At 34.6% G+C, this 8,824-nt stretch overlaps 1 pseudogene; it reads left to right on the top strand.

Moving 5' to 3' along the window:
• LOC108300410 overlaps window positions 1-3,984 on the top strand; it is a 70,002-nt pseudogene extending 66,018 nt beyond the window's left edge.
• The last annotated feature ends 4,840 nt before the right edge of the window (window positions 3,985-8,824 follow it).

The raw sequence follows: 8,824 nt of genomic DNA, 5'->3' as shown, positions 1-8,824 counted from the left end.
AATAAGAAAATTTTTCACATAGAATTTTGAAACAGACATGGGATAATATAAAGAACAATCTCATCAATGATAAATTTATGAAAAATATAGAAGCAAATTTAACATGACTATTTCAACTACTTTACAAAATCTGAAGATACAACAATTGTTTATAATTCAGTGAGAATTACCCTAAGAAGCACTAAGATAATGTGAGCCAGGTATATGCCTTTCTGGTGGTACAAGCAAGAAGCAAATCCAGATGAGAAAATACTGATCATGGTAGATGAAGAACGGAAAGTATTTCCCTTAAAGAACTTTCCAACAGTTGAAATTTTGAGTGAGTGATTTGATGTGGGTTCGTAATGTCAGTGTTCTACAGTGCTCACTGTGAGTAAAATTAGATTCTTTAGAGTGAGAAGACATTAGGAAAGTCAAGAAGTATATCCAGTGTTCTACCTTCATTAAATATCTCCTACCTCTATATACGTGGTCCAAGAGAATCCCAAAATTATGTTTGATAAAGGTTTTACAAATAGCTTTCCTGCAATCCTTTATCTTCCTTTACATGTGATTTGCTTTTAATTGTCATTGATTGTCTCCCTTTCCCATTTCTGGAGCATCTCTCCCTGAACTCTCTCCTCTGACCCTCAGCGATTACACAGGTCCTACTTCCTTAGAAGGTCAGGTCTGTGTTCTTTATTTTATCAACTGCTTACACTTCTAACTACAGACTGATCTGATTCTCAATTATCTCTATCTCCTTGCCTTTAATCTCAAATAGTACAGGATACTTCTCTTTCTTCAGGTTAAACCAGGTCAATCTCCTGTGTTCCTGACTTCCATCTCTTAAGAGACTGTGAGCTCTTCAAGGTCAGTTATTATGTTCTGACCAATTTGGTCTTCTCTAGGGCGTGTATTCATGGCCTCCTTATATTCCCTGGGCCTTACCATTTGAATGACTAAACTGGACGTTCTTTGCCTAGGCTTGCTGTAGCAGCACTGCACTCTACTCACAAGCACTGCATGTGGAGATCCTAGAGAATTAATTCCTCCATTTCCCAACCCAGATTCAGCCCTCAAATGATGACTTCTAAAAGTTGGTATATAAATATTCCAGCCCTTTTGCTCCTCAGGCAGGATGACTAGGATGAATGTGCTCTACATTGGCTCCCAGAGTTCACTAGCCTGATTAAATTCTAGTTGACCCACAGTAATGCTTAATAATGCACCTTCATCAGTTGTCATCTTTTCCCTGTTTCTCTTTGCTTTCCTCTTCCCCTGTCCAGGAGCTTCCTTGGATCAATTCCCAAGGAAATAACTTGCAAACAAATCTTAGTTTCAAGGTTTGCTTTCAAGGGTATGTATAAAAAAATGTTTCTATACCCAACTCTGAGACTCCTACATAGTCAGAGCATTATAAGTGTTTGTTGAATGAATAAATGAATAAAATTAACAAATCGTGAGTCTTGCCATGTTACTTGAATTCATATGAGCTAAGCTGTATTTTAAGGTTTTAAATAGCTACCACTCTTGCCATATTTTTGCACTACACGTTGTTCAGTATCTTGTCTATATTGCAGTAAACTTAGATTATCTTAGCTATACATTGCTTTACCATGTCAATACATATTCTTTCATGTTAATATTTTTCTAGATTGTAAAAGGTTCCCAGGGGATTAAAGTATGTGCAGTCTACATGCCAGGAATGGTTCACAAATAGCAGAAATTTAAGCTAGTAATGCCAGCTTTATCTGCAAAACAGATCACAATGATAATTGCAAGCTCTGCTGTTGATGTTGAAAACATTTATTTGCTGTGCCTCCTAAATAAAAATAAAACCTAGTCAAATAAGACACATTTGTGCTAGGCAAATACCTCATTTGAATTCCTTATTACTTCTAAGCTATCTGGGGCCAAAATATCCTTGAATATTTTTTGATCATTGCCTCTCTTAATTTTTCCGTAATCGTGAAGCAAGTTAGGCACCATGTAAAACTTTAGGATTTGAAGATGCTTTTTCTCTTTGTCTTCCGCAGTCCAGCAGAGGGAGCAGTGTGTCACCCAGAAAAGCTTCAGCCACATACATACCTGAGCACTGGATTCTGTGAGACAGACAGATGCTTGGATTTCAGTAAAAGGTATCCTTGACATAAGCTGAGAGCAGAGACTCAAACAAAAATGCTAGTGAAAATGGAAAGGACAGCCACATATACCAGTTAAATTTGAGAGATTAGGTCAAACATATCTCGTTCGGAATCTCCTTCATAATCAGTTCTCTCTATTGATGTACTGAAGTTTCCTCTGTAAAAAAGAAAACATTGTTCAGAAGAAGAGAAAGCCACCCTAGGGCATTACAATTCATGAAAACCTTCAAATGGGTTAGTCAGTAGGAAGCAGTGAGTATGACTAGCAAATTAAACTTTGGAGTCATGCTGTGGACTCAATTCCTGACTTTCACATATTAACTGTGTGACTTTATTCAAGTGATGTAATACCTTTAACACTCATACTCTTTACCTTAAAAGTGGGGATAATATCAACATCATAGTACAGTCACAAGTATTAAATGCCTATAAAAGGCTTAGCATAAGTGTATCAGTAGTATCTCAGTAAATGTTAGCATTTCTTGTTCGATTGATTAAAGTTATTTACCATGACCCTCAGGAAAAGAAACAGGCTAATGTGAAATCTAGTGCAAATAATGAAAAAAGGAAAATTGCACAGTTAGAAAATTCTAGGGAAGAGATGAAATGATAGGTCTTGAATTTTGGAGGCTGCCCAGTATGTGTCCACTGATATTAGGCACCTTAGAGCAGAAATATGAGAATAGAAGACGTCACCAGAAGCAGCGGAAAGTAATAGTGTTTAAGTCAAATACTGCCTCATTTATATATTTATCTGGCTTGATTGTGCCAGGAAAGTCTTCTTTCACTAGGACCAAATGGTTCAAAAAGTGGGTGACGTAGCTAAACTCAATGCAGAACTTTCTTCAAGTCAAATTTTCTTGCATGTACAAAACATTAAAATGTTTGCAAAGGCATATGAATACTTGGCATCAAGGGCAGCTAGGACTAAAAGTAGACTGAGCTTCCTCTTTGTGTATCAATCTTACTTTAGTTCTGTTTGGATATGGGCCAGCCCTTAGGATACAATTTTTTTTCCCTGCTTTTACCATAAAAATCATCATTGTGTCTGTCATCCTTGCCTATCTCAGGAGCAGCATTCCTCTGTGTTATGTTTTTTGGAGTTGTATCCACAGCTGGATGGAACCAGAGGTGACCAATGCTAAAATAATTTATCTGTTCTGTGACCAGATCCTTTACTTTGTCTTCATCTCCCTCTGACTTCTTATTCCTCCCTTGAAAATCAACTGTTTTATTTCATAGTCCATTGCATTTTACCTGTATTTTTTGCCTCAATTTCATGCATATATATCGAAAGGTTGTTGCTGTGGCAACCTTCTGTGAGGAAGCTTTTGAGCTGTTCTATTACTATATATTAAGGTAGATTATAGAAGAGGAAGTCATTTTTAAAATAGAAAGAAATTTAACCAAATTTATATCTAAAAATGTTAGAGCACCAGGACTCTGAATGTAAAAATATTCTGTAATTGAGTTCATTATTTACAAATATTATTAGTGTTATTACTCTTCGTGTTCATTTTTACCTTGGGTTTGGAAAACCATTTTCATTTTTTCCCCCTTTTTATCCTAGAGCATACCGCAAGTTGGAGTCTGGTACAATTGTTCTCAAGTGTATTTCTCAATACATGCCATGATAAATGTCTTTCTCTTTATTTTCCTTAGTTTTCAATACATATTTGCTCATGATTTTTTGTTTCGTCTTCTGAATTACTCTTTGTGAAGCAAAATTCCCATGTATCAAAGTGTACTGGATCCTCTCTTAGATGAATCTGTCATGTGTCCGACCATCACGCCCTCAGAGTATTACGGAACAGCTGTGATTTCTGACCATGACTCTCAGGCGGGTGTCAAGAAATAGGAATATTGAAAGCGAAGTCTAGCCTTCTGTAGTTTCTTTAGTTTTTTCTTTTCCTTCATTTCCACAGCTTCTACTTATGAAGTGGAATTCTCTTGTTCTTCCACCAGTGGTGTTTATGGCACATGCACTCACACAGGCACACACTCCTCATTCAGAGAATTGTAGAGCTTAGTAGGAGTTTACATATGGCTTTCAGTGGGAAAGGTTTAAAGTGCATCTTCCATGGTTTCTTTTCCATGGCTCTGTTTTACCTTCATAGTCTACATTTTTCAAGTCTGTACCTTTGGAGTCTCATAACTTTTAGGAGCACTAGGCTGAGAAGTCCTGAGAAAAGAAGTTATAGCTTTCTCATTTTTAATATACCCTAGCACAGGATCTGGCACATTAAAGGCATTTGGTAAATGATTAGTTGTATGCTATAATGAAGGTCATACAGATACTATATATACATAATTTTAAAGAATAATAATCTTGTTTTATGTCCATTGGAATTAACAATGTGCAATATAGTGTGTCCCCTATGTAGCAATGACATCAAATATATGGACATTGGTCAGGCCTCGTGGCTCATGCTTATTTGCCGCGTGACAAATCCCAGCACTTTGGGAGGCCAAGGCAGAAGGATCACTTTAGCCCAAGAGTTTGAGACCAGTGTGGAAACATGGCAAAACCCCATCTCTCGACAATCCCCTGCAAATACAAAAATTAGCTGGGTGTGGTGACATGTGCCTGTATTCCTAGCTACTTGAGAGGCTGAAGCAGGAAGATCGCATGAGCCTGGAGGGGTTTAGGCTGCAATGAGCTGTGTTCACACCGCTGCACTCCAGCCTGGGTGACAGAGTGAGACCCTTTCTCATATATATATATGGAAGTTAATTCAGTTCATCTTAATATTTATTCTACATTTTTGGATTGATTGAATGGATATTCTAAATAATTTGCCTTTACTGGCATTTGTATATAGATGCCTGGAAGTACTGAAATGTGTTGAAGTGGTCTGGAACTTCAAAGAATATTTCACGAATTCTAAGAAGCAAGGCCATTACCCTACCTAACATATTTGGTACAGAAGAATTAATCTCCGAAGTATCAACCTTATTGTTAAAATTAAGTTTTGCTTTAGTATATGTTTATATTAGAAACTTCACTTTCTCAATTCTTTGAGTTTAATATAAAAAGCTTTAAAATAACCCAAATATTAAAAAACACAAACTTTTATGTTGATGTTCTAATTTTAATTAAGCACTTAAATTATAAATTAAGCCACTTTCCTTCAATCTTTATCGGAATTATACACTCACTGTGTCACCCAGGTGGGAATGCAGTGGTACAATCAAAGTTCCCAGGCTCAGATGATCCTCTCATTTCAGTCCCCCCAAATAACTGGGACTATAGACAGGCACTACCACACCTGGCTAATGCTTTAAATTTTTTGTAGAGATGGGGCCTCCTTATGTTGTGCAGGCTGATCTCAAGCTCTTAGCCTCAAATGGTCCTCCAACCTTGGTCTTTCAAAATGCTGGGATTATAGGCCTGAGCCACCATTCCTGGCCTCAATTGAAATTTTAGAAAATATAAATTTCGTGCCTGCTGTTCAAAAATATATCTTTCATTGTAATACTCCTGATGTGTTGACCATCTACTCAGCAGTATCGTCTTATGTGCTGGCAATATATAGATAGTGAGAAAATTAGCTTTATAATTCTGTAATTTAAATTTTTTATTTTTCCTTCATTTTTCAATAACTATCAAATTTGGGGTTATGATGATTGTTGGTTTTTCCATTACACTTTTTTTCTAGGAAATTATATAAAACTAATTTCTTTATGAATTTTCAAATATTTCAGAATAACAGATTATAGGTATATATTCATTCTAAAGTGGACAATTTAGCAACATGGTACCAGGTGTTTGCAAACGTATGTACATATGTGTGGATATTTTGTATAATGCTTAAAAGCCATACTTTTTATTGTCTCTGGCCCTCACCTCCTCACCTGCAAAAGTGAGAGATTCAACTGAATTGTTTTGCGCAACTGCTTCTGGGCTTTAATTGTCTTATTCTTAGTATAAATTCATCTAAAACTTATGATCACTTTTTAGTTTGACTCCTGATGCTCTTTTATTACTACTACTTTCACTAACTATCCCCAATATTCATATTAGCTCTTCAGTCAGGAAGAGAGTATTTCTTGAAACCTTCCTCTCTTTCTCATCTTTAATATGTTATTGACTCTTGTTTGAGCTTATCCTCAATGTCTTACATATGGTCTATATTCATTTCTCTATAATAGTCTAATCCATAATCATATTTTGCTTGAAAAATTGCAGTAGCTACCTAAAGGAGTCTCCTTAAATCTCTTACTCGATTCTAATCTCCTCTTAAATGGTACCCAGATATATCCTCTAAAATTCCAATTGCTCATGTCATTTCCTGCTTGAAACAATGCAGTGGGAATAAGAAAAACAGCCATGTTAACTGGTCTTGCTAGACCCTAATTAATCTATTCCTACTCCTATCTGTTTCTCCACTGCCATCTTGCTATGTTTACTCATCTTTTTCTCTTCAATTTTCCATATTGAATGGCTTTCAGTTCTTCAAACATACAATATTTTATATGTCTCAAGTCTTTTGGTATTCTCTTCTCTGTCAACACCACGTTAGTTCATGCCATTCTACTTTTACTAGTCAACTTCTATTCATTTTCTGGTATTCACCTCAGAGACACTTAGCTAGGGTAGACTATTGAGACTTTGTATTAGACCAAGACGCTATTACACACTCTGCTTATTTTGTATGATACCTTAATCACCAGAACTAATCAAAATACTAAATATTTTATAATTTATAAATATGTTACTTCCACTAGATGGGAAGCTCTCTGAAGAAGGTATTGTGTCCATTTCATTCACCATCAGGCATTAAGTTCATTGTAGAAGTAGAGAAGAACCACCTATTGATAAGCTCGTAATGTATACTGCATTATAAATGACAAGTCTCAACATAGGATACAATCATCCATCCCTGTAAAAGAGAACTTTATATAAATAGAATGATACAGTACATACCTGTTGTACATACCTGTTGTATCCATCTCCAAATTCAATAGATTGCCAATATGTACACGTTATTACAAAAACATACTGCATCGAGTTTTGTAAACTGTATAGAAGTTAATCATGGGAATTGAATACCCTATTTTTTACCTGTTCTGTTTGCTTTGTATTTTTTTTATTAAAAGAATTACATAATCTTTCAGAAAAGTATATGTTTATGTACTTGACCATTTCCAAAGACAGTGTTCTATAAGTTGTTTATTTGGTGTATTCCTGAGGCAGAGGAGAATAAAGAATGCCAGTCACACCTGAAGTGGCTCTTATAACAATAGAGGATTTGATACACACATGATATACATATATTTACATTATATGTTATATGTACATACATGTGTAATTTCTTTAAATAAAAGCAGGTAAATTTAAAATACAATTTTTTAATATATGTATTCTGATAATACATTAGAAACTGTTTACAAAAATGCTAATAATTGCCTTACTGTTTCACTGTGTAATTAGTAAGATATTATTGCATTGAGTCCATAAATTTTTGAAAATGGAACCAAATTCCATGTCTATCAGATTAAACATCCTGCTAGCTTTTGTATCCTTCTTTGTATTATGATATTTCAAGAAAGTAAGCTCACATATATATGTAGGTACAAATGATGATATTTTCATTACTTCATTCTTATTTTATAATAATTCATGAAGAGAAATGGCAGATTGCTGCCCAAGCACAAAGTCTGGACTTTCAATTTCCTCTGTGGGAATGTTGATGGGTCTCATCTTGTTTAGATGTGCAGGCGCAGGGGTATTGTGGTGGATTAAAAGAATATTTGATCTACTTGTCAGTCTATTTCAAAATCCAAAGCCCTCTCTCTTTCTTTTTTCCTATGCAAATGAACCAAGATTCACCAATAATTCATGATATCCATCAGCAACACTTATCACTCAGGAATCAAACTTGTTTTCATTGTGTGTTGTCACGTATACCAAAAACAGCCACCCATTTATCACTTTTAACATGCACCATTGTAACAAAAACCTTTAAAATAAAATGTATGAAATAAGTTAATTCAATACTTATAAATTATTATTAAGGCTAGCAAAATGTTTATTTATCTTAACTAGATATTTTCTTTCTTTTTAAAAATGTTATTTTCTTTCTTTCATAACAAAAATATGAATACAACAGATAACTTACGATTTTTGTCAAAACATTCTTTCACATTAAGTCAGCATATAGCTTCTTAGAATAAATAATTCTTAAAAGTTTTCTTCATTTAACTAAATACTTCTTTAAAATAAATATTCAAGACTTTTTACCCCAAAGGAAAAGCATAATTTTTTCACTGTGTCTAACTCTATTGAGTACAATGAAAAAAAACAAGAAAAACAAAACCTTTGATGTAACATATATTTGATGAAAAATTATGAGGTGGATTCTGATAGACAGAGGTTTGGATGAGAACTATCACTCTCACAGTTCTTTAGGGTCGAGTTAATTATCTAGAAGCCTCAGATCAAGACAATGACAAGATTTATGATTTTATGTGCTGCATTCTCCTAACTATCTTTTCTGTCAGAATTTTAAGTTATATATTCAATTTTTGTTTTTAACCACAAATCTACATTCTCAACTAAATTATACTTTTAAAGTGGATATAAAAATTGATATTAAAATTACTACACGTTTTAATCTTTGCTGTTAATAAGTAACTCAAAGATAAAGTGTAACTAGGCTGGATGCAGTGGCTCAGGCCTGTAATACCAGCACTTT

The sequence above is a fragment of the Cebus imitator genome, unplaced genomic scaffold (genome assembly GCF_001604975.1).
Source record: "Cebus imitator isolate Cc_AM_T3 unplaced genomic scaffold, Cebus_imitator-1.0 Scaffold27, whole genome shotgun sequence".
NCBI classification, from domain to species: Eukaryota; Metazoa; Chordata; class Mammalia; order Primates; family Cebidae; genus Cebus; species Cebus imitator.
This window is presented reverse-complemented; position numbering and strand designations above follow the sequence as displayed.